Source organism: Meleagris gallopavo, chromosome 4 (assembly GCF_905368555.1).
Source record: "Meleagris gallopavo chromosome 4, MGAL_WU_HG_1.1, whole genome shotgun sequence".
In the NCBI taxonomy this organism is placed as follows: domain Eukaryota; kingdom Metazoa; phylum Chordata; class Aves; order Galliformes; family Phasianidae; genus Meleagris; species Meleagris gallopavo.
Window position 1 is genome coordinate 32999584 of NC_139407.1, and position 26848 is coordinate 33026431.

At 37.5% G+C, this 26848-nt stretch overlaps 1 long non-coding RNA gene across 2 annotated transcripts in view; it reads right to left on the minus strand.

Annotated features, from left to right (window-relative positions):
• LOC116216562 (uncharacterized) overlaps positions 1 to 26848 on the minus strand; it is a 250775-nt gene that overhangs the window by 32240 nt on the left and 191687 nt on the right. For both annotated transcript variants that reach the window (XR_014883014.1, XR_014883013.1), the window contains exons 4-5: positions 1864 to 1932; positions 699 to 823 (exon numbers count right to left, since the gene is read on the minus strand). This is a non-coding gene — a long non-coding RNA (uncharacterized LOC116216562). The remainder of the gene's footprint in view (positions 1 to 698; positions 824 to 1863; positions 1933 to 26848) is intronic.

The window sequence follows — 26848 nt, forward strand, 5'->3', positions numbered from 1 at the left end:
CCTCAGCCCTCTTGTAGGTCCTGTGCCCTGGGTGAGGCAGAGGTCCTTTGGAAAAAGTAGTATGTGATTATGCAATGAAAGAGTATATCTTAACATAGAAAGGAGCTAAATTAAGGTTCTGTTGGCAGCTATAAATATGACATTTCCTAACATAGAAGTGCAGGTCTTTGCAGTCTCAGCACAGAATTTTAAGCAGGTGACATCTGTAGATGGTTTTTATATGTAGCTAAAAAATAATTCTAACATGACTCCTGAGCTGTATTTTTTTGCCACAGAAGAGCTTTCTAGTTACCTGAAGAAAGATTAGGAGACATTTGGAAAAGGATGCTCTTCCTAAATTGGAAGGAATTGCTATGGCTTTGTAGTGGGGTCAGCAGAGGCTTGATATAAGCTGGTTCTTCATCTCTCATTTCTGAACAGTGCTGATTTCAGTATGGAAATGATAACAAATACTCTTGTAGCTATGATCTGAATCTTACCACACATGTTCTTATTCTTGTGTTAGTTATTCCAGTAATCAAAGTCCTCAGACTAAATTCAATAACAATTCTTTCATCTTATCCAATTTTTAGTGTATGCTCAGAATGTCTTAGGAGGTTTCATACTGTTAGGAACCTTAAGCATTACTATCAAAAACCTTCTGATCAACATGATTACATATTCCCAGAAAGAAAAGGTCTGAAGAGGCTGGCACCAACCTTTCTGCCACTTCTCCTTGGCCAGTCCTTCTGGGCCTGTCCTGTTCCAGCATGACTCTTTCACAAGAGGAGAGACTACAAACATTTCTGCTGATGCATTCACCAGAAAACTTCTGGCTCCTCTGCTAGAAGTACACAACAGAAGCCAGCATAAACTTTGAACTGAATTTAGGTCAATGTACTTGTGTTATTTTAATCTTTCTCTTCTTTGTTTTATAGATTCAGTCAAGGAAATTAAATATTAGAAAAGCATGTTAATGCAGTGTTAGCTGAGCCTGTAAAGGTGCCAAATTGATGAATGAGAAGTTACTAAAAAGTTGGTCACACTGTACAAGTATATGAAAGTATAAAGTCATCACACTACAGAATAATAGAAAATGTCACACATTTCTGAGGCATCATAGTTGTAGAGAATCAGTGCTTTTCATTTCCTTACTTCTTCCTCATTCTCTTACTTTTTCTCCTAGATCCTTAGTTCTTATTTTGCATATGTGGCATTTTTTTGTTTGAAAATTTAGCACGTACTCTGAATATTCTCACATTCATATGAACAAAAAACAAAAACAAAACAAACAAAAAAAAAACAAGAAAGATTCTTGATGTAGATCTTAAATGCCAAGCAATTTTTAACCAGGAAAAAATTAGTTACAGATAACACAGACTTTAAACACTTTGAAAAAAGTGGGGAAGGGAGAACTGCTCAAGTTTGGAAATATTTCCATAATAAAAGTTGCTCCAAAACACTGTGGTTCTCCAAAATATTGTGAGCTCCAGAATACTGTGGTAAACAGTATAAGTACAATTTAGGACAGTATTGTCTTGACAACATCATGCAAGAAATGAAAGAAGTACTTCTGATTCATGAAAGAAAATAGAAGCACTGTTCTTTTAACTCAGTATTTCACTCGAGAGTCTCAGAACTGTCACTCAAAATGAAACAGCAAAATAACCATCAATATGAACAATACTTTGAGAATACATTATTAAATCCAAAGTGAAGATATCCTTGAAAAAAAAAAAAACTAAAATAAAAATTGAAATAAACCTACAAAATAATGCTATAATGGAACAAGCCAATAAAGGCTGCAGAAACTATTCTGGATGTTCTTTTTTATAGATAATTATCACGATGGAAAAATTATATTCTGGGGTGTGCCACTCTTACCCAGAAAGCTGGTCAACCTCTCGGCTTATTTTCAATGGGCTTCAGCTCTGTTCATATTCTCTTGCATAGCTGAAATAGAAAAAGACATGAAGGAAAGTTCAGGACTAACAGTAGTGCTTCCCAGAACAGCAAATTGTGTATTAGCACTGTTACAAAGCTGAACCTTACAGGACAGAAATGTGTCCTGTCAATGAGGAACACATGGAAGAACAGCGATGAGGGTTGTGTAGAAGATTTCATGAGAAGTTATCACAAAATACTGTGTGCAACACATCTTTCCCTTTCTAGATGTATTTACCTAAGAAATTTCATGCATTAAAAAAAAAAAAAAGTAAAAACTGAGTGCAAGGGAATATTCAAATACATGACAGAAACAGGCTTCATTGTTATTTCATTCCCAGCCAGTGCTTTGTTTTCTTTTAGTCAAAGTCTGAAAGTCGTAAAAAGCTATTGTACTTGTAGCCTACTAGGAAACAAACCACAGTCCTCCCTGCAATGCAGAGGGTAGGAACCATTACATCGTTAGTGTACCATTTGGAATTCATGCAATGCATCTGCTCACTCTATTAAATTAAAGCATTTCCTGTAGCAATTTAGGCAGAATAAAGAAAATAGGTGCAATTATGAAAGCATTGTTTGATTGGCTTTTTTCTCTGCAAGCCATAAGAACATGGTAGCTTATACATTTGAATTGCAGGGCCTCTTACTTCCCATCAATTACCAACATGACATAAATGAAAAGGGCTGCCTCTGAAGCCAGCACCTGAAGACATACAAGCTGTAAATGAGACAAGGATCCATCACCAATGTATTTCGCCCTCTCTCACCCTCTCCAAACTGTGCATTCCCTGCACAGCAGGTTCCTATCTCCTTCTAGTCACTGTTTTCCAGTCAGAGCTCTTCCTGTGGGACTCTCCCAGGTGTCTGCTCGTCCCTTCTTTAGATAAGGAGATTCCTTGGAATGAAAGTAGTCAAGGAAAGGTGGCAAGACCACCTGCTATAATTTGTTCAGTGTTTTTTGGACAATATGAGGTGGCTTGCATTTAACCTTTTTATTCCCTTTTTTTTTTTTTTTTTTTCTTCTTAAGCTAACATTAGCTTTCGATTCATTTATGCAGAAGTCTGAGGAGTAAATATGCCAAAAGTCTCTATTCTCCTGGCTCTAATAAGGCAATTTGTTACAGTATTGTACCCATGACAAGAGGCTCTCCCTCCACATTATCTTCAAGCCTCTGGCAGGCCCAACAGAAGTGTAAACCAAAAGCTCTTTTTAAGGAGCATTCACACTCTCTCTTTCCCTACGTCAGCAGTAGTGATCTTCTACAGAAGTGGGCTTCATTTCAGTGCAAATTTGCTTAGAACCTATCTTTGTCATCTTCTGGCATCCTTTCAAGTTCACCACAAGTGCAAAGATGTTTGCCTTGTGATGGTAAGGTGAAGGTGCAAAGATAAGCACAAATGTTACATCTGCAGTGCAGGCATTTCCATCACATCACATCCCTCTCAACAGATGCATCTTGCCTGCCTGAGACTGCCAACTAGTGCAAATTTCACTGCCTGCCGAGACATGGAATAAAGTTCTTCAACCATAAGGGACTGCAGTTCAGAAGAATAAGTTACTAATTTGCTTGACAAGCAATGATATTGAAAAATCACACTGTTTTTGGTCAGGTTCTTATTTACACCAATAATGATAATACATAGATAGTGTTGTTTCAAAAGGAGTCACATTTTTCATGAATATCACTTGTATAGCAGGACTCTGTCAGCTATTCTCAGTTCAGCCCAAAAGGGGAAGAGAAAATCAATTAATAGTTTGAAAATCCAGAATAGTAGCCTGAACACCAAATATTAAACAGCACCTCACAACTTTTGAGTCCAAATTTGAATCAGCAAGAATGACCTGCATCCTAGAAAGCAAACTGATGAGGAATACACAACAGAAAAGAGGTACAATTTAAAGCCAGGGGAAATAAATATTACCTGCACTTGTTCAGATTTTATCATCATGGGAACACTTTTGTATATTCAGTAGAAACATTTATGCCAGATTTTAACATATCTCAGGAAAATGTTGGTTAAACATACCTAATTAACTCTGGTTTAAAGCACGGATGGGTTTTCGTTGTTATGTATATAGTGCCTACTGCAGGAAGTGCTCAGAAGCTCTGAGGTCACCTTTTTGCATGCATCTCTGGGAGCACAACTAGTAGCACCAAATGCAAAACAAGTCTTTCAGGTGCACTTGTCAGGTGCTCTTTGAGGTCTAGCAGTTAACAAAAAGCAACAGTTTTATACAGTCACTTGAGAAACTGTAGATAGAGAATTTATTCTTGAGTTGATATGTAATGTTAGGCAACTTGCTTTTCATCTTAGTATTTGTTTCTGCCTGCACAACCTAGGGATAAGTTAATTTTCTTCTGTCAGTTTTGAAAGAAAAATGCCTAGTCATATCATTATTCATGACTCACTTGTGTTCATAGTTTAGATCCTTCTGTTTTTTGAGGTGGTACCTTATAACATCTTAAGTCAGATGCATGCATTGTTTCATTTATGTTGTGCACATAAACCTTCACTGGGATCCAATGCTTTTCCCCTGAAATTTACTTAACCCTTAGCTCTTAAGATGACAGAAAATTGGATTCAGCAAGTCAACAGTGACTCCTAATTGAAAACACATCTTTAGAGTACACCACTGATGCAAAGATTTACCTGTGGTTATGAAGGGAATGTATGCAGACTGTTTCACAAAGAAATACTGTGTATGCCACTCTCCTCAAGAGTCTGTCTTTTGTACCTTCAGTACCTACAGGAGTGATCAGGAATGCAGAGTTTGAATTCCTTCAGATACATTATCTGAAAGTGTTGCCTTTTGTTTGCTTTCCTTCTGTTTTGTTCTACTAGTCCTTCATTGTAAAAGAGACTTGTTTATACATTCCATTTTTCTTGGTCTTCTTGGCACCTAGCAGTCAAACACTCCTTCAGATTGATCCTTTCGTTTACAATGTAGCATGAGTACAGCCTACCTACGTTTTAGAAACAGACAAAAGAGTGTACTTGCAATGTGATGATTTCATTTCTAGTTTTCCAGCACCTTTTGTTTTTTCAGGTTATTTTTTCCTGGCAGGAACAGGCACATTGAGCTGTTGTTTTCATGTTGAAATTCTGTGTGGAAGCATTTCCCCTTTTTTTTTTTTTTTTTTTATTTTTTTCAGACATGTCTTTCAGCATGTTTCCAAAGACTTGGAATCAGTGCATTGTGTTGTGACATGTGCATACTTGACATTGCTTTGTTCTCTGACTTCCTTTGGCTCGCAATCTTTAGGAAGTTATCTCACAATTAGCAAGGAATTTTGAGTCAATGTTATTGCAGACCCAGCATATTGTCCCGTCATCTGCAAAGAAGAAAACATCGAAGAGTGAAAGGGAAGAAAGTAATTTTAGTGTTACTAGCTAACTGAATAAAATGGTATTCTATTTCAATTGACTGCACAGAGAAGCGTAGCTGTGGCAGCAGCAAAGAAAAAAGAAAGAAAAAAGAATTTTGGTATTACTTTGGAATTAAAGGAAAAGCTAGAAAATTAAAGTAATTGTTCACAGATTTGATATATACTTTTTCTGTGTTTTTGCTCTGGTGCTCTGATTCTTTAATTGTAGGGGAAAAAAGTGAAAATGTCCATGTTGGAACGGGTTGCCCAAGGAGGTTGTGGATGCCCCATCCTTGGAGGCATTCAAAACTAGGCTGGATGTGGCTCTGGGCAGCCTGGTCTAGTGGTTGGCGATCCTGCACGTAGGAGGGGGGTTGAAACTGGATGATCATTATGGTCCTTTTCAACCCAGGCCATTCTGTGATTCTATGATTCCTTGATACTGTGTTTTTCCAAGAAGTTTATGTTAAATTGACATTTTCATCTCAACTTTGCACCTTTATGTAAATGAAACTTGTTTGTGTAGCCTATAAACAAAGTTGATACAAACTAAAAAAATCAGATAATTTATCTCAGTGACAATTACATTCATTTCAACTGGCTTTTTGGATAGCAAATATTTTTGTGGTGTTTTTTTCCTTGCTGGATTTTACACCACCAGCCTACTGGAATCGAGACAAGAAATCAAGGTAGTGAAATCTTTACTACTGTGCCAGGAGAAGAATGAGAGTAGAAACAAGCAACTGGACCAGAAAGAAAGTATCTGTAGATAAGTACCATATCACAGAGACCTTCTAAACCTATAACACTGTAGCTGGCTGATTCCGAATGCACATTTTATTGTGCCTGCACAAGCCCTGAAGAATTGGCTGATATTTAGAGATACAGAAGTCTTTACATCTCAATGACTCCCAAAATTAGGTTATCACTGCCCTCTGAATCCACAAATTAGTTAGGGATATGCATTGTGGTCAGCTTCTCATGCTTTAAAGAGACATCTCGTAGACTATGATGTTAAGCATGCATACTAGACCCTGTAAGCATTTCAAGTTGGATAGTAGGAAAAACTTCTTCTCTGAAAGAGAGGTGATACACTGACACTGACTGCTCAGGAAGGCAATGGTGTCACCATCTGTATGGTTACTATTGAGTCACAGCCTAAACCAATGATTGAGCACTGGGGGAAAGGACCCAGTCAGCCCTGGGAGCACAGGTGAAGGCAATTCTCCTGTGTGACCAGAAGGGATGGAACCTGGCTGCACCTCTCTTAGACCCCATTGAAGGGCTGACTGCCACTGGGGAAGGATCTCTTTCTGGAGATCCCTCCTTGGTGAAGCTTTTCTCTGCAAACCTAGAAACTTCTGAGCAATACTCTTCCTTCCTTTATAGCACATCTCTATTGTGCCAGTCTTTCTGTCATTACACATTGTTCTAACACTCTTGCTATTGTATTGATCTTCTGATTGCTACACCATCCCTAGAGGTGCTCCAGAAACATGGAGATGCGGCACTAAGAGACATGGTTAGAGTGTATGGTGGGAATGGGTAAGGGTTGGACTAGATGATCTGAGAGGTCTTCTCCTATTTTCATGATTCTATGATGCTGTGATTAGTTTATTCTGGATATAAAGACTCAAGTTCAAACATATTTGGCACTATTGTATAAAATATGTATGACCTGTAACGGCATCATCCAGGCAAATACTAATTATCCATGATGTGTCCCAGTCAGCATTTTGAGAAGAGTTTTTTTTTATGTGAGAGGAAATGCAGATTATATTATTTGGAACACATACTGTTCATAGGCTTCATCTTTCTGCTGGAATTGAGAGATTCTATGAAAATGCAATGAAACATCTGCTTCAGACTTCAAGAACAGACCTGAGGAAACACTTTTTTTCACAGATGCCCACAGGGGCTCAGTGTATCAGTACTGAGTCTCTGTTTTCTGTTGTGCTAAAATATATCTCCATGAACTCCCCTAAAAAAACATGACTTGAGTCATGATTCCAGTGCACTACACAGTGAATTGGGGTATAATGCACTGACACAAATAAACAGCAGTTAAACTAGCTGCTGAACTGGATGCCATAGGAGCATGTCAGTGCAGGGCTCTGCTCAAGTTAAGAGATCTGCTTTATAGTTTCCAAACAGCACTGAGTAGACAAACCAGGATTTCTCAGAGACAGACCGGGCATAACAGCAAGTCCCAAACACTGAGTAATTATTCAACTAATGAGCAACACAGAACTAATCAGATCCCAAATTTTATAATGCTGCCTCATATTGTCATCACAAACTCTCCCACTGAAATCTGAGGGCAAGCACATTTTAAAGTTTGTACAGGACCACAAGCTTGCAACAAGAAATAAAGGCTAAAATAAAGTCTAAATAAATATACTTGTCATAAACACAGCACTAATAATGTGCATAACTTCAGCTGCAGGAAGTGAGATTATAATGTAAAATTGAACAAACAAATAATAACATCAACAACAACAAAAAGGCTAATCCTTGGAAAAGAGGACTGTTTTTAGTATTGGAGATTTGAAGTTTTGCTGGTTTATAGTAATAAAACCCCCCAATTCATTTTCCTAACTCCATAATCTATGGATTACAATATACAGTACATAAAACAAACCAGAGCAAAAAGAAAATATTCCCTCCCTTACAAATTTGTTTTCAGTCATTCAGTGGATGTTTTCTATCATTGCTATTTTCCTCCAATATAAAAGACATTGTGGCTCCCCAGTCATGACAGCTGCACAAATTGGAAGTTTGTGTAATATCCTTTCCCTCATGAAGCACATCTGACAATTCCTTAAATATTAAATAATTTTTTCTGTAATACATTTTCCACACACAGACAGCCAAATTGATATGCTGGTATACTATGTAACTGCACGTAGTTGCAGATACTTTCATAATACTCCTCTAAAAACTGCTCCGCTTCTTTTTTTCTTTTTTCTTTTTTTTTAACATAACACATCAGAATAATCTATCGTTTTTCAGCACCAGTGTCATTTATTAGTGTTATCTAAGTTGTACTACTTTCCTTGTCACATCATAAGTTAACCTTTCCTAATCACTACCCTGGACATTTACCAGGCTTTCCCTGGGGATGTGTTTAACTAGGCCCACAATTTTCCTGTTATTATGTACTCCAGGGCTCTGAAAGCTCATGTTGATTCTAGTCAGAGACTGTAAATAAATCCACGTGAGTCTGATGCTGGGTAACTTAATGCACTAAGTGGATACATGCCTAGTTTAAATAAACTCCGTAGTCTGCAGTGTGGTAAGAGTTTATTACTTGAAGAATCTTGCCTTTTGCTCCATTTACTGAACAGCTGAAGTCCTCTCTTTTGGAAACTTCATAGATGTCTTCCTTCTTTCTGAAAACACCCAGCAGTTCTCTTTACTAGGTACACTTGACTGGTTGGAGAAAGCACTATGGCCCCACACAGAGTGTGAAGGGCTATACTCAATTGCTGCACAATCCTCTCCTTCAAACCTGCACTGGACTTAAACTAGGTTCTCAAGCACCTGCACAAGCTAAATGTGTGGTTTTCCCTATCAGCACTTTCCTATGAGCCCTCTTCTGCCACTTGCCATGCACATAGGCTAAAGGAATGCAGGGATTTCTCCTGAAGTCTCCTTAGTCTGCCACCAGCTTCTTAATTATAGCACCAGCAAGCAATAGCACAAGATCCTGGGAAAGGAAATGCTCCTGTGGAAACTACTACAAGGGAGTACTTACACTACAAACAACAAACTCATGCAATAGATTATTACAGTTCAGTACAAAAGGTAGAACAATATCTTGAAGACCAAGTGGCTTGGTTCAAAAACACAAAACCAACAACCCAGCAATAATCTGCAGTTTTCATTAGCAGAGATATTGACAAAGCAAAGAGGTGACCATTCAACATCTGTTCTTTGAGGGATATTTTTCTGCCTAAACAAGGCAAGTTCTTGCCAATACATCTAAAAGTACTTTTCTGAGTATAGTAGGGGATCCAACAAGAGATGTCCAGCTGTGCTGAATTAAAGCACTCCACTTAAAACATCCCATGAATCACCGTGCAGGAGAGTGCTGACGTTATTTGTACGAAATGTAAGAGTGCTATTATTCACCTGCAATTAAAAAGAATAGTTTGATTTGGGTTCTTGCCGAGAGTTATGTGAATATTTTTCCTTTTGCCAGGTTATGAATTTTGCCAGCTTCCATAATCTGAAGGTAGCCTTCCAGGTTCTGACTAAATCATGAACAATGACACAATACAAGTCATATATATATTTTTTTTTTTTCTGAAACCTAAGTCATAAATCCATTTTATTTATCCACATTCTCTGTAATGTCATGAAAACACAATTTTAATTGGCACACTTGTTGGCATAGTTGACGAGAGTCCAAGATCTGTATGGAGACTGAATTATTCCGTCCTCCCTACATTTAGACCCTCGAGGCGTGGATTAAGATGAGACGCTAATGGGGCAGCATGCAATAGCTTGTATTACTGAGACAGATCTCCTTCATGGATAAAAAGAAATAGGAACCTGCAAACTTACAATTCCATATGAGAAGAAAGCTACAGATAAGGGAAATGTGTCAGACAAGGATCTGAGCAAAGAGAGGTAAAGTAATGAAAGCATCAGAGCCATCTAGAGGGGATTTTGGCTAGATTACATCTTCCAGCATTAGGACCAAGAAGTCCACAAGGCTCTGAGTGCAGGTTTATACCACGTCTGGCAATGGGAAACATTTCATATGCATTAAATGTGCACGCAATTTAAAAGACAGAAGACAAGCACAGGCAAGTAAAGAGAGTTATTCTAAAGACGGAATCTCTTTGGGTAAATGGTTTTGGTTTGACTATTTCTTTACTTTCAAATCCACAGTTTTCTACATATAACAATTCTTTTTTTGCCTCTTGCAAGATTACTAATATTGGACAACATTCACCAGGGAAAACCCAAATAAAACCTTTGGGATATCAAAAATTCTTTTTCTCACTCCCAGAAACATTTTCCAGAGGATTTCACTCACTGCAGAAAAAAAATATTTGGAATACTCATGTGAAACAATACCTAAGAGAAACATCTACACAGCTGTTTTAAAACGATTGGTTGATTCAGATTACAAGGGCATCAAAGTCAATGAGACAGGACTGGAGCACTTAGGTCTGGGTATAATTTTCAGCTGCATTTTGATGCCATATTAGACATCTAGGTGGCCCTACACCACCCTTGGTTTCTGAAGGTAGGAAGTCAAGTTTGTGAGCCTGAAGTCAGCTGCAACATGAGGCCCTGTTTTCAGTCTTGCTTTGGAAGATCCCACCAGCACTGTCCTAACATAAGCAAATACAGCCAAGAAATATCACATGATCTATGTGTTGCAGAAACAGGCCTTTTTTGCTACTTATTAGAGAAAAAATAAAAATAAAAAAAAAAGTTAACATTATACTATACTATACTACCATTTTTGTGAAAAATGTACTTCAAAAAAGACAGTATACTGTGCTTTTTGAGCCTTCAGCTGTGTTTTCTCTTCAACACATGGCTAAATTCTCATGCAGAGCAATTGCCTGAAGGCAATGTTTCTGTAGCGCTTACCCCATGTTAAAATGCACAGTAAGGTTATCAGAAATGCTAGCAGGAAGTACACATAAACATTGCTTCCTTCTGCTGCATCACTCACTCTTCCCCAAGGTATTCTCAGAGACTTTTAGTCTCAATTACAAGAAACAATTTAAATGTTTCCATTATAGACTTGGTATTAAAAAACAATTACTAGCCCATGTCTTACAAAGCACAAGTATTTTGTCATGTAAATCTTTATATATCAGTTTCTCTCCTTATGATTTTTTTTCTATTTCCTGAACTTTCTTGAGGATGTTTGAGGGGTTAGATAATGCAAAATAACTTGTCATCTTGTAGCACACAGAGAGAATGATTTGAAACTAGCTTATCTTAGGGTCATATCCTGCCATTGATTTTTTTCTGTTCTCCCTATTGATTTCAGAGTTGAGTTCCACATGCAGATCAATACCAGGATATGGTCTTTTTTTACTAGAATACTTCTGGTCTACATTAATGTTTCAAAAATATGGAGCTAATCATGAGATTCAACATCAGGTTGGACTTCTCTTTAGAGAAATATCTTAACCTGGTCAACGGAATTATTTGAAAAAGTTGTTCAGTGGTTTCTGCCTTTGGCCCAGAAATAGATCCTGTGACATGTATTTCAGGGCAAGACTGAACTACAGTAGCAGAGATACATTGATAAGCACATCCTTTGATGGGTACTGGAATAAAAAGAACTGCAATTGTCAAGAGGTTACAGAGCTTTCAGTTCCTGGTGCTTGGAGGCCCAGCTGATCTAGGAAAAAAATCTGTACATAATCACAAAATAGCTAACAAGAATAGGGTTGAATTACAATCAAGTTTTGTCAGAGGTTTGTAAAACTTGTCCCTCATATTACAGTTATCCCCTCTGCTATCCAGAGCTGTACTGGTTGTATGAAAGCTGTGCAGTGGAGAGCAGCCCATCCATGCAAAGGGGACAATGGCAATTTGCAAGTTCCACTTTAGATACAGACTTCAAATGGCACAAGAAGCAAGATGTGAACTGTCTAAAGAAATGGTACCATTTCATTGTTCTCTCACTGTTCATGGCATTTTCTTTACAGACAGCATGGGAAAGTATTAGCCAAAGGCTGAGATGAAAGCTTTTCCTCTTCAAAAGCCTGATCTTCTACACTGAGCTATAGCATTTGCAAGGGTAAAATGCAGCACAGTATTAAACTGCAAGGTAAATAAAATTCTTCCTATGCTCTACCCTTATATTATCCTTCTATACTTTTTTTTTTTTTTAAGGAAAAAAAAATGAAAAACCTTGTCTTCTAGGTTTACATTAGAGCAAAAGATAGGCAGTCGAGATACTATTTCATGTATTATGTGCTCGGTTCATTCTAATATTCAGATGCAACAAATGGATAGCTGCTTATATACTGCATATATGCAGTATATGTTTGGTCATGGTTGATTAGGTATGTTTGATTTAACTGGAGAGCACAGGAACAAATGTGCAAAGCAAAAAACGCACAGAGGGGAAACCGAGCTTTACCATTTGCTCAACTGCCTTGGAGCAGTTATGGAACATCAGAGCCCTTTGCTTCTCTTGTACTCATTTACATCACTAGAGGGCCTGGCCTGTGTTTTAAGGAAATACTGCTTCTTTTCAATTGTTCAATAGTGACAAAGTCCAGGTGACCCTAGCCCAGAGTCTGAGTGGTTTATGTCAAGTCTGGAGACGGTGACTCATGGAGTCACAGATGATCAGTTGATAAATGTCACCGGTATCTGAAACTTGGCCATTAACATGAGTGATGTGAGAACTAAGAGGTTAAGTAAAAGCTACCTTCATAATGAGTTTGTGATACCGAAAAGCAACATTATGAGCCAGGCTTGCATTTTTGTTTTTGTTTCTCATTTCCATTTAAGGTGGATTTAGTTTGGGAAGTTTGCTTGTCGATGGATGCTTTGCAGGCTGTTTTAAAGCTCCGTACATTTTCATGGGCTCTGGGAAAAGTCTACAAAAAATGTTAGAAAGAAGTACGTATGAACCACTGAGTTGACTATAAATTTTTTGCAACACTCTAGTACATTTGGAACAAATGCTAGGTTTTGGAATTGCTGTAGCTTCAAAGTGATTCAGGAGCTGGTTTTGGAAATGTTCCTAGTAAATAGTACACTACATTAGTACATATGTTACATGCAGTAGGTTCCTCTGTCTGTGATTTAATATAAGGCTAAGGACTTCGCTGAAGCAGGACCCTGACAAAATCTTCCAAAATAAGTTCTTAAATTTTACTTGCTTTAATTTATAAGCACAAGATATCACTCTAAATATCATTCCTATTGCAATTCAAGACACCATGTCAAAGTGGCATCCTGCTTAAGGCACAGACATTTTTCTGGTTGTCACTGGTTTAAGGCAAAATAATACAGTTTGGAAAAATTCTGGGATCCCTTGGCTTTTAACATGCAAAATCTCACAAACTCACTATTGTACTGCTTTTCAGCATCCAAACAGAAACTAATATTTCATGGTGGTAATGACTACGTAAGAAGCATACATGCTTTACATATGATACATTTAGGACACTGTACTTCTTCATTCATATCTCTTTTATGAATCTTCTTATCAACTACATCTTGTTTAAAAAAAAAAAAAAAAGTTTTAGGCCATTAACATTATATCTAGATTTACCAGAATGCAGTACAATCTTCAAAGAATTTAAATAAAGAAACAGAAAAACAATTTTCATGGCGCATAGAGGCATAAGAGAGGACATTACCTTCCAGTTTGATCATTTAATATTCATCAAGGTTTCCCATTCTCTTTGAAAACAAGACTCTGAAGCACAATTGCTCAGATATCCATCAACAAATAATAAACAATGTTAGCAGAAACATATTTTGCAGAAACATACATTTCTGTTTATTTCATTTTGAAATTAAATTAATATTTGTCTTCAAATACAGGGAAAGAAAGACTTTTCTTGTCAATTTATTTATCATGCAGTAAGAAATTTAAAAAATAGTCAAAATTGAAATAAAAAGTCTTACATATTTTCTCAACCACTTTGTCAAGAATTTATTTTGACTGAATCCTGATCCCTTGAAAAACTTGCAGATTTTGTCTCTTCTGTATGGAAGCAGGCAAGGAAAGTTTTAATAATGCGTTGGAAATTATTTTACTCTGTAACACCTGTCCTAACTCTGTTCTTCCTCACTCCTGAAAGCACATCTTTTCATTCATTCCTTTACTTTTGTAGCCATATTGGACTCAAGGAGTGCACCTGATTCTCTCTCACATTTGCATTTGTATTTTCTTAATCTTTATGCTCTCCACACCTTGTCTTCTTGCTCCAATAAACACATTTATAAGAGTTCTTGCCAAATATGATGCCTAGATTAGATTTGCACAGAGCGTAGTGAACATAAGCTGGAACTCCAGAAGTTCAGATCAGCTATAAGGAAAAGCTTTTTTGCAAGGTTGATCACAGAAGCAGATTTCCTAGAGTCTGAGGAATATCTGTCCTTGAAGATGCTTAAACCTTGACTGAACCGGTCCTGAGCAATCTGGTCTAGTTTTCAACAGAGGGATCACACTCATCCTCTGGACGAGTGAATTTTATTTTTTAAATCACTGAGACAGTTTCATCACAACCACTGATATTTTAAGAATAATGCCAGTGGTGAGCATACAGCACCGGTGCATGCATTTTCCCTTTCATCAATGACAACAAGACTAAAAACGACAGACAAGAGAAAGTATATGTCTTTCAAGAAGCTGGACTACAGACAATCTAGCAGGTTTCTGCACCTTACTCAGCAGGCTGGGGAGTGATGGCTGCTGACTGATGACCCATTGAGACTAATAACATAGAGGCTGACAGATTTTCTAAATCAAGCATCAAAGGATGATTTCCAGAAATATTGTGGAAAATAACGGGATATTTGTTATCTGAGAAGTTACTGCACATTACCAATTGGAACATGAAACACTGAATCTATCTGATTTCCTGTTTGTAAACCTCTAGAGCATTCTATAATTAGTGTTAATTTATCACTGATCAAAATATCATTATCTCTGTCTAGAATAAATGTACTAAAATAGCTGCTGGTGGCAAAATAGATTATAAGATTCTTATAGTAAAATTAAAGGAATGAAATACTGTTCTTGGAATTCAAAACCAGGTGCTAAACTTATATCCCAAAAAGTAAAACTGAAGATGCAAATACATTTTACATGAGAAAATTAGAAAATGGCATAGGTAGGCAAAGGTAGTCAGTGATTTTCATAGCAGCTTTGAAAAAGGTATCTAACAAACATCTCATGAAGCTGTTCTTAGACTTTGAGGTAAAATACTTAACTCTTCATAAAGAAAAGTATATTCTGCCCAGGGAGGTTGTGGAGTCACCAACCCTGGAGGTGTTCAAGGAACAGTTGGATTTTGTGTTGAGGGACATGGTTTAGTGAGTACTATTGGTGATAGGTGGATGGTTGGACTGGATGATCTTGAAGGTCTTTTCCAACCTGGTGATTCTGTGATAATAAAGTTCAAATTTAATTACAGAGAGTAAGATAGTAAGAATTTAATTTTAAAAATGTAAAGCTGTTTACATATGGTGTTTTTTACTTGTTTCTAAAACAAAATCCTCAGTTTTCATCTTGGTCTCCTTAGAATTGCTGCACCTGATCAGTCAAGTCCCTGATGAACCCAGGCTCGGTATAACACTTATTTCAATTCAAATGATATTTGGCTAGAAAATAATGGGGTACTTGTTCTTGGGAGGTTTAGTTTAGATATTAGGAGGAAGTTTTTCACGCAGTGGGTGGTGATGCATTGGAACAGGTTGCCCAAGGAGGTTGTGGATGCCCCATCCCTGGAGGCATTCAAGGCCAGGCTGGATGTGGCTCCGGGCAGCCTCGTTTGGTGGTTGGCAGCCCTGCCTGTGGCAGGGGGATTGAAACTTAATGATCATTGTGGTCCTTTTCAACCCAGGCCATTCTATGATTCTATGATTCTAGTGCTAGAAAACGATTACAGAGTTGCAGAAACAGCAAAAATGCAAATCTTGCATCCTTTCAAGCAAGATTTAAGAGTGCAAGATGTTTACACCTGGAATTCATAGCATGAAATTTGTCTGTTTTAGATATAATTTTGAAAAAGCAGGAAGCAGATATAACAGTAAGAAAGAACAAGAATGATTTACCACACTTACAGGGAACCAGAATTGTCTAGTTAATGTCAGACTTTAAAAAAAAAAATAGTAGAGAAGTAAAGGAGGGTTTTCCTCATGAGGAGAAAAGCAAAGGAGTGTATTTTAAAGAAGATGTAGAACCTGTTTGAGCCAATGGGCAAGCTAGAGTTGCTTTTCAAGTGAAACAGGAGGTAACCTTATGCTAATCTGTATGAAAGCCACCTACTTGACAAGGAAACTAACAAACACAAAAGCACATGCTGAGCTGATTGGTTGGCTTCTCATAAATAATCCAAGCTGTCTGCAACACCAGAGCACTCACCACTCTGAAGATCCGGAGTTTTTTCCAAAGACTATTCTGTTTATTGCTGTTGCACTCCTATCCACTTAACATGGCACTGAAATAAATACCACTTTCACTTAGGTTGTACTGATAGCCAATGGACTTATTGCTAGGCACTCCTAAAATATAGTAAATAGTGTTCTCTCTGAGCCAATAGGAACCTCGAGTCTGCTATGTTTTTGTAACTTACTTGCCACGTTGCTGCTCTCATTTTGTTAGCTATTAAGCAGAGGCAGGTTTCATAAAATTTTAAGCATTTTGTCTAATACTCAATTTCACAGCTACAGAAGACACATTAGAGGACTCAAAATCCTGTGTTAGTGATTGTCTTCGGAAGGACAGAAGGACTTGGAATCATAAAGGTCTGATTTGAACAGAACTGCAATCCAAGAGTTAATGGTTATGGATATAAAGTTAAGAGTGACAGAGTGAACTCGTCTGCATAACTAATGATTGGTATGACATAACCAGAAGTTTATGATCAAGTTGACACCAGATTGATGAGACTATTTATAATATTTTTTCTGTTCTGGAGTGAGATAAATAAAGAAAACATACTCAACTTTGCAGGAAATTCTGAATAATAATATCTGTTCATATGAATATAAGGTGAAAAAACAGATCCAGAAAATGTTTCTAAAATAGCTTAAGGGTCATTATTGGTGTATGAGACAAATATGTCTTCTGGTTTTCAAATTCTTGACATTCTTGGGCTAAACTAAACTGTTACAGCTGAGGCCTTCTTTGAATGAGCAAGCTTCCCCGTCAAGGGGAGACACAAAGACATGGTATGCAATAGCATGTTTGTATCACAGAATCATATAACAGAATCATAGAATGGCCTAGGTTGAAAAGGACCTCAAAAATCATCTAGTTACAATCCCTCTGCCATGTATAGGGTCGCCAATCCCTAGACCAGGCTGCCCTGAGTATCGCTGGTCAGCCTTGTAGCCATGGCTGTCAGTCCTAATTGAGCCTTGCTTTGGGTTAAGCTTGTATAGCACTAGGATTGCTCTAATGATGGTCTTCACTTTGAACTACACCTGACCTTGATTTAGACCAGTGGTGATGTGATGGCAGCTTATGTTTTTGGTTTTTTGACTTTTTTTTAAAGAAGTATTACTGTTATGACTTCTATAAATAGAGGCTCCTAGTAACAGAGTGCATTTATCTCTTCTTACTCAACATAACTATTTATAGGAAGGCAAACTCAATCCAGCTGAATAAAATAAAAAATAATTGATCAAAAGCTTACATTTCAAACACTATGGTCAATCAGTTTTTAACAACGCTGATTTGTCAGTGTTCTCAGATTCTTTTTCCAATCAAAGTCATGAAGTTCAGCTTTAAATGAGTAGAAGTAAAGGCAAGACCTTTACCTTGTTTGGTTCAACAGAAAATAATCAAATATTACAAAAAGTCCTCTTTGTCACTAAAAAGAAAACAACCTGGTCAAAGAAAACCTGGTAGCAATCTTCTATAGACTTTCCGCAAGCAGTGGCAGTGCATACAAGCAAGGCAGGACATCAGTCAGAGGACCTTTTGACTCTGCAGAGCACAATGATGTCCTTTTGCTGGGACAGCTCTTAGTCTGACGTGATCAGCTGCCTTGCTGAAGACTTAATTATATGTAATTTATAATTTCCTCTCATAACCAATAATGCATTTTCCCTTGCAATCATTTAGCACAAAGGGAACTCATGCTTTTAAGAAAGACACAGAGATGAGTGTTCATCAGAAACAATAGGAAAAGAATTGCTATTCCCTTTTGCTCAGAGACAAACCTCAATCCAAGAAAAAAATAGACGAAAACAATTCAGTTTTAGTGCCATAATAAACTGAAGTTATATTGCAGCGGTATCTGGAGCGTCTAGTAAAAGCAAGCACCCCCACCTATTAGGGTAGATCCCTGTCTCCACATTAATGCTTACTAAAAAAACTAAATCACCTTAAAGGAAGGATTTTACTGTCCTCCTGCTAAATGAAGTTTATGAGCCATTTGCTCAACTCATTCCTGTGTCTTGTCAAGAATATACGACACTTGTCAGCATTTGTCCTAACCTTCCATTCAGTTGTATATTTTTATACATTGACAGCTTCTATCACCAAACTTAATGACTTCTTTTAGACAAGGAAATAATTGACTAACGAGATCTTTTATTTGCAGTAACTCTAACAAACCAATTTCTCAGCAAGCCCTCAGACGATTAAAAAGCATATCAATGTCTATATAACAAGCAAGTGATGCAGAAACAATTTGCACAGCACCAGGACAGGTGCATAAGGATGAGACACAGAGGTAACTGACTTTTTTTTTTTTTTTTTTTTTTTTTTTGAGATATATAATCATTATTTTTATCTTAGTCCCATCCTTTTCACTGTCTTCAACAAAAACATGTCTTCTGCAAAAGATTTTATGCTAAACAAATTTCTTGATGAGCCTGATCCATATCTTATGCATAATCACCTCATTTGGAACATGTTTTCTGTTACTACTCTATCAAATACATATATATACATCAAATACAAATATATATATGTGTGGGAGTTGGGGACCCTGGTTTTAAACCTTATGTCAAACATTTCTAATACTGTTTGTGTTACGTGTTAGCATATATTTTCTTGAAACTTAAGCAAAACAATGCGGTCCTTGGGAATATCTGTATATTTTCATCTGAACAAAGTCACTTTCTGTTATGCATTCCCGAGAGTCACACAAAATAAATATACAGAGCATTGATTACAATTAGTATGATTATTGGTTATAAGAGGAAAGGTGCAATTTCCATCAGCCAGTATCTGAAAGAAAGGAAATTATTTAATACTAGATAGTTAAGCGAAATAGCCTTCACAGAATTGACTCAAGATTTGGGAGCCATTAAAATCAGAACAGTGTGTGCTACCTTGGAAATGTATTCCTGTGGCAGCACAAATGATTAGCTCTGAAGTGCCACAGGTCATGGTAAGATGTCAGAGAAAGCCCTTCATTCATTTTGATCTATGCATTATTTCCTCAATTGCAGTTATTTAGTAATATCTTCTGAAACTGCTTAGAAGAATTTCCCAAGGGAAATGCATATATGTCTCCTTGCTTTCAAAATCTTTCTTCTGTAGGGAGGGGAGCTGATGGATGGAATGCTTGCAAAATCTGTTGTGAAAGAAAAGCATTTTGGTTGCCTATGAGTGTTCCCAGCCAGTGGAGCACAGTTTGGAACAGGTCTCTACTAGATAGCAAGGATGGAACAAGACTTTACAAAACAAAGAATTACTTCCATAAATTAAGAATTCTTGATCTACCTCAGAAGAAAAGGAAATGGAAGGGGAGGTAATTTCTTCAGGCTTTGTTATAATTCTAATTTACAAGATTAGTTCTCCAAAAGAGGAAGCATACCTGCTGGATGGTACAGCTTATACAGAATGGAGAATTTAACATGCATTTATAACTCAGCAACTTCACAGACTGATGTGCAATGTTCTGTTATATCACTCCTGAAGTCATGAGAAAAAGTCACACTGAAAAAGCATATTAAACGAGAAGTCAATTTAAATGCCTATTTGCAACTCACTTGTTTAGACCACATCTTTGACTGATCACCCGAAGTCACCTGAGATGGACCAGAGTCTGGACAGCACTTCAAATACTAGTAGCAATTCAGATCCTGATTGTCTCATCCGCATTACGTGTCCACAGAAACAAAAACATGAGCTGAATACCCCAAGGCCAACCAGAAACTGTAGCACTCAAGGACGTGAGAGAAAAGGATAACCTCCATTTGATCTGACAGTAACCCTTCCAGTCTCAGGGCTCTAACCGGCTCTGAGGAGATAGCCCCAGGATGTGATGACAAATTGCTTCCACAGCATGACATGGCTACGTGAAGCACATGGATAGGACAGGTCACAACCCTTCCCTGGGGATTTTCTCTGTTACATAGACGTTGCACCATCTCTCAGCACATGAGCTTGGCAGGCTGGCACTGAGCACTGTGAGTGCACCACCTCACAGCTTATCACCCCAGTTGGCAGCAAGGCTGCCTTCACATCTCTTCTTTCAGTCTTGCAGTTCTGCCCACTACATGATCAAATGTTGCTCACCTGGCCTCCTGCTTGTTGGAAATGCAGATAACATAATAATAATTTATTAATAATAATAATTTACGAAACAGCTTCAGATAACTAGTAAATACATTGTTAGCTGTAGAGCTGCAGTATAAACACATTCAGAATCAAGACTTTACAACTTTCACAGCAGCTGCAGGAAATGGATCATCTATTAGCAGGAACTATATTTCATTAGTAGAAGCATATCTTGCAAAAAAAAGGACCAAGAGAGGCAAAGGAAATGCTCTCTTAAAAGCTGGATTCAGCTCTGTGTCACAAAGCAAAACCGGTGCAGTTGTTATAGGGCACCTGAAGTCACTAAAATTTTATCCCTATAGAGTTGGATAAGGATACCAGCATTCACAGAAAAGGGTGCAAAGTCCCTGTGCTTCCATCTGCTGCTCTCTGCTTTGAACACTGGTTTAGCTGTTGGATCGAAAAATTCAGCTAGCAAGAAAACACAAACATATATATAAATAAATAAATACTATTTTATCCACGTTAATAATATTTCAAAAGCCTTAATTTAAACACTATGTAAAAATAAAAACACTATGTAAAAAAGGCTCCATGGGACAGCACAGTGCTCTTTAGTCTCAAGGTAACAAAATAAACACATGAATGATTATATCAGTTATAATGAAATCCTACACACTAATAATTTAAGATGGGAAATACATATCTCTAAAAGAGATAATATTTCTAAAGAGATAGTAAGAGATAGAGAAAGGAAGTAATTCCTTTCCCCAAGGACTATATTGAAGTAGGCCCAAAATATAATTGACAGACGACACAGTTACATCCTTCTCTATTTCTCTACCTGGCAATCACTTTGCAAGTTCATGGTTTTCCTAATCCTTTAAAATTCTAATATTTTCTTTTTTCTGAACATTAATGAGTGTTTCTTACTGGTACATAGAGATTTTTTATAGGTGTGGTGGTATCAATATGGACTAAAAAACACAGCATTATGAAAAAACATAGCACACAGTCAGAGCAAAGACAGTGTAGATTTCTCGCTAGTCTGACCCCAAGCCTTCCATCTGAAAGCTATCCTTTCCCCTGGGTATGTATGTAAGTACACTGGTTTTGTTCCATGACCTTCTCCCAGTCTTGTTTCTGTAACATCACACTGCCTCACCAAATGCACTTGCCATTGCAGCAGACCTTTTCTTGAACAGTGAACATTTAGGATGTTACATGAACATGTCTTGGGAATTTCTAATATAAAGCATCATTAAAAGTTTAGAGAAATCCAAACTCTACTAAAATCAGCAGAATCACTGCCACAAGCTTCAATGAAGTCAGAATTAAGCTCCCTTTTTTCCTCTTTATGTTGTTGTTTTGGTGGCAAGTATCACTAAGAGGAGACTTTGCTGAGTAGCCAATGAAAATTGTATGCCAGTCCAGTTTCAGCTAAACCTTTTCCCTAATTTGCATAAAACTTGGCTCAAGATTTGAGTTTCTGTGGAAAAAAAAAATCAGGTAGGTTTGGTTTAGATTTAGGTTTCACTGGAAAAGTTACACTCAAGTTTGGTATGTCACTGTTTGCTTAAAAAACATTCTTTCTGAATTCCACACACTTTTTTTTTTTTTTTCCTCTAAAGAGTTTTAGGTCATTCTTGCTAGAGACAAGTGGATTTCATCAAGCTGTAGAACTACTTTGATGGTCTGGAGTGTATTTTACAGGGTCATGGATATGCTGCCTATAACATTTGCTTAAGGAGCATGTCATCACATCTCAAACAGTAACAGTACTGTCATTAAAGCACTTTTATCGGGATTTGCTGTCCTGGCATGCAATGAACCACATAACTTGTTATGTACACTTTAAATTATTGTTTTACTCGGACAAGTGAATGAAACTAAATTTGTATTTTGGGCTGCTTCCATGTTTTTCTGGCTGCTAGTTCTGTGAAGTTTTAAGCTGTGGTGGCTTGAAGGTAGAGGATGCCTGTCAGTTCTCTTTTCCCCATACGTACATGTGTGTACATCTGTGGTTTGCTGTTTCCATGGCAGTTTTTTTAGGTCGGCTTGTTTGGCTTTTGTACTGAGAGCTGTTGGATCCTTACTTAATCTGGGTTCTGCCATCACACAATGATGCAAGACACACATTATAGTGGATGAAGCAAAACATGAGACTACAGGTAGCAAATAAAAACAGAGAGCCTTAGTTACTACGGTAATCGCTCCATTGAGCTTGTGCCTTAAAGACTTATGAGTGCGTCTAAAAACTCAAAAATAATCTATTCAGAGCACTACTCCACTTCATCATAAGGCTGCTTATTATTGACAGAATATCTTCTAGACCCTTTACCTAAAATTATTCTGAGAAACCAGCAGAATAAGCAAGCAGGGCTTATTCTAAACAAAACAACATCCAACTATATTTATACACAAGTTAAGGAGAGAGGGCATCTCCCATTTTAGTGCAGCTGAATTATTTAAAAGGAAGAAGGGGAGAGCAAGGATCATAACTGAAGTATGTGCCTTATCAAAATTGTCAGGGCTTTTACATTCCATTTCCTTGTGATAAGCCTCTTGTGCTGAGCTGGTATTTGTAAGTGAGCCCAAAGGGCTGACTGATAAGTTTACATAAGGAAGGAAATAATCAATTTAAGGCTGTTACTGAATGAGCTCTTATCATGTTCATTTCCTCACTATTGCTTCTCAAGCTAAATATTACATGTTTAGGAGCAACTTCAAAAGACTTACCATTCTAGCTCTGCATTTTATTACGGAAAACTCTTTCAATAGCATAAAGCATTTGCTTGCACCACAAAAGGGACAATTCAAACACTGAAAAACTTTCATTTTAAGACTCAGACATTTATGCTGAAAGAAGCAAGATGCTCTTGCAGAAGAACTACATTTTTCCAGCACAGGAAGAAGACTTTAAAAAGCAGTACATTGTATTCTCTTTCCACCTATGAGTTTTCCTCTTCTATTTCTGTAATGTACTGTTCTAAATGCTCTAGACTACTTTTTCTCCAGGAAGCATGTTTTTTTTAAGACCTTGATGACAAAAGCATGATTTGTGGGTGTACATGACCTGTCACGCAAAAATTAAAAAATGTGACTCTTATTTTGAATCGACATTGAGCTTTAAAGGAAAAACACATGTGACCCACTATAGCCCCTTTGTCTACTACAGTAGCTTTTCAGGTCTCCCAGGAGCTTCACTGAGAGCATGATTGGATCCACAGGATCAAAATTCAATTACTGGGAGTGGGCAGAAAGGAAGACTCTCAACTCAAAAACACACAGGTAGCAATTAACAGATTTCAGCAAGCTTGTTATCATGAATCGGTACTCAAATGTAAAGCACTATGGATTTAATACAGGACATCTACCATTTGCCATTGTACAAAAGTAACACTTGTTTCTCCATACTTGATCTGGCATGTACCTTGGCCATAGTCAGTACTGAGCAGAATTTACTTAGGTCTTGGCTGGGATATTTATTTTTCCACAAACACAGATTAAATTTGTACCCTAGCATGTTTGTTACTGTGTTCAATGATTAGGAAAGAGCTTTGAGATGCTACAATATTTTCACTGCTGTGAAACATTCTTTACTAGTGCCCAAATGCTTTAGAAAATGCTGTGGGGTAAGTGAGTTGTGGTCAATTCCCCATGTCAATGAATTTGATAATGATACCATGAACAAGTTGCAACTAAAATAAGGTCAAAAGACCATGCTTTGCAATGGCATCTGCAATGCAGTGCATTTGGAACCAAAGTATGCTAAGTTTAACTGTTCATTTGAAATGAGGGGGGAAATATATATATATATATAAAGGGTTGAAGTTTTGAAAACACGAGTACAGAATTGGGGTGTTTTTCAGTCGCAAGTTAAATTACTGTCTGATGTTTGCCACCTGACCATAGTCAGCCTGAAAATCACAGTAAGAAAGATCATGTTCTTTTCTATGTTCCTGGCCAACATGTTAATTCTTCGTTAGACTACTACAATGCTTCTAGTGCTGGAGCAAATTTTCATGCTCACAAGGAATCACAAAGAATAGTGAAAGCAATGGGCTCAGTATTTAGTAGAGCAAGTAACTAAGAAGAGTTCCACGAGTGCTTATCCTCTTCTAAAGGACACAGATTGCAAGAGATGACCTCTCAGAATATAATCCAAAACTCTCCTTTTTGTGAGGCTTCTTTGGAAGCGTAGTATTGCAGCATTTTTGATCTGAGATCATGCTCAGACAGGAGCTCAGTATATAGCAAAAGAGAAATCCTGGCAGGCCTCCTCCATGAGGGACCTTGTTGCTGGAATGTACTCCTTCCCCCGATCCAGTGCAGCCCAGATTTTTAGACCATCAGGGTGCTCCATAAGGTTCATCTGTTCCACCGTGAGCAGCCTCCTTCCCAAAGCTACCATTACAAACATTTGCCTTGCTCAAGTTACAGCACTGTTGGATCCAGGTATTTCATTCTAGCACATTTGTAATTTACAGGGCTAGATTTATTTATGGAGTAGACCACTTCCCTCACGGAAAGGTTATATACTTTTCATCACCTATAATGAATATATAGTTTAATGAATTCATCAAGAGTCTGATCCAAAGACCTTAAAATTAAGGGGCATCTGTTCAACAGTTTGCTGCCTCAAGAAAATACAGAACGCTCAGTTTGGATTTTATGTAACACAAAAGATGATGCATTTGCATTTAACAGCCAATTTTAAGGAAGAAATCTAATGCTTCTCTACTTGGGCCCCATGATGTATGCAGTCTCTGAATCTCAGTTAGGCTTTGATCCAAGCCTCTTGACCTAACTCTTCAAGGTACAAATACTCCAGTACAGAAATTGTTTGATACGGATGTTCTCTAAACCATTTCCCAGAAAACACTTGAATAAAACAGGCATTGTACTTCATAGATTGTCCTACACTTCTGTAGGATGGCTGACATTAATTTACAGAGGGCAACAAAACTGTCCAAGAATAATCGTGTGCTAAAGAGATAGGCAGATCTCTCCTGTGCTGTAGAGCACATTCAGAAAGTTGAGGAGATCACTGAAACAATGCAGTAATGAGTAACCAATTGTTCTCAGCGATATTTTCCCTGGTACTATGTCTGTACACTTTATAAATCATTGACAGGTTTGTTATGCAAGTGCTCCCCAGTACCTTGTATAATCTGAATGTTGGCTTCTCCACACTCTGTTGATCTTTCCACTGCAATTTGTTGCAGACCTAATAGCTGCTTAAATCACATCTGACATCTAAAAGCATAGCCAGATCTAAAAGTACAGAATCAGAACTCATAGGTTTAGCTGCAGAACTCAGGCACCTATAGATGAATTTGGAAAATCTGTATTACGGTGCTGATAGTATCAGTGAAGCATGCACAGAGTCTCCAGTGCAAGTTTATTCTATTACATATCTAGCTCCAATTCCCAATGTCTCAATTCAGGGAATCAAAATGATAAACTCTGATGCAAGACACAGGACACTCAAAAGAGGGGTGAAAATCTAGAGCAAGTAAAATTGGTGTGAATTCTCTAGATATAAGTACAGTTCTACAGAGTGACAAGGGCTGTACGTGGCCCAGCACTCAGATCTTTTCTGAGTCTTCAAGAGCCAGATTGCTAGCAGCTGGCTTCTTGGAAATGGAAGAAGGAAAGTGGTAACAAAAGCAGAAGGCAAAGGAAAAAGCCCATTACATACATACAGAAAATACTTTTTGAGTGCAGTGAAGCAAAGTTTTGTTACTATATTAATCTCCCGTGTAGCACATGGTGGAGTTTCATCTTGTAGGGAAGGGAAATAATCAGTCTTGGTTTGATTTCCTCCACCGGTTTTAAGATGGAAGTACAGCAAAGCTTGATCTAAAATTCACTAGTAACACTACATACATGCTATAAATAATCACAGGTCATACGTGTTTCATTTCCATCTTATGCAGAAGTGCTAGATGGATCATTTAACCTTTTGGATTCAGTTTGTCTGCATAGAAGAGCCATTAATGTTCATTATCCACTGGAGAATATTCTTCTTGTTGTTGTTTCAGTTAGTCATTATTACTAAAGCAGATAATGGTCACATCAGTAACATGAGTCTAAGTCACCAGTTTAGGATTGCTGGGTTGTCTCTATGCTTATAGTTAATTATAAAGTGGGTTAGTTTTTTTGTCTTTACTGTCTATCACAATGACAGAATCTAAATATATACCTAGCCTGGGCAGATAACAGATAACACTGAGTATTGTGTATGTTTGCAAATGCTAGAAATAAAAAAGTTAGTCAGATGGCAACAGAATTTTGCAAAATACTTTGGATTTATACTAAGAGAAATGAAATCAGGCTGAACTTTTATTAAATTGGCCTG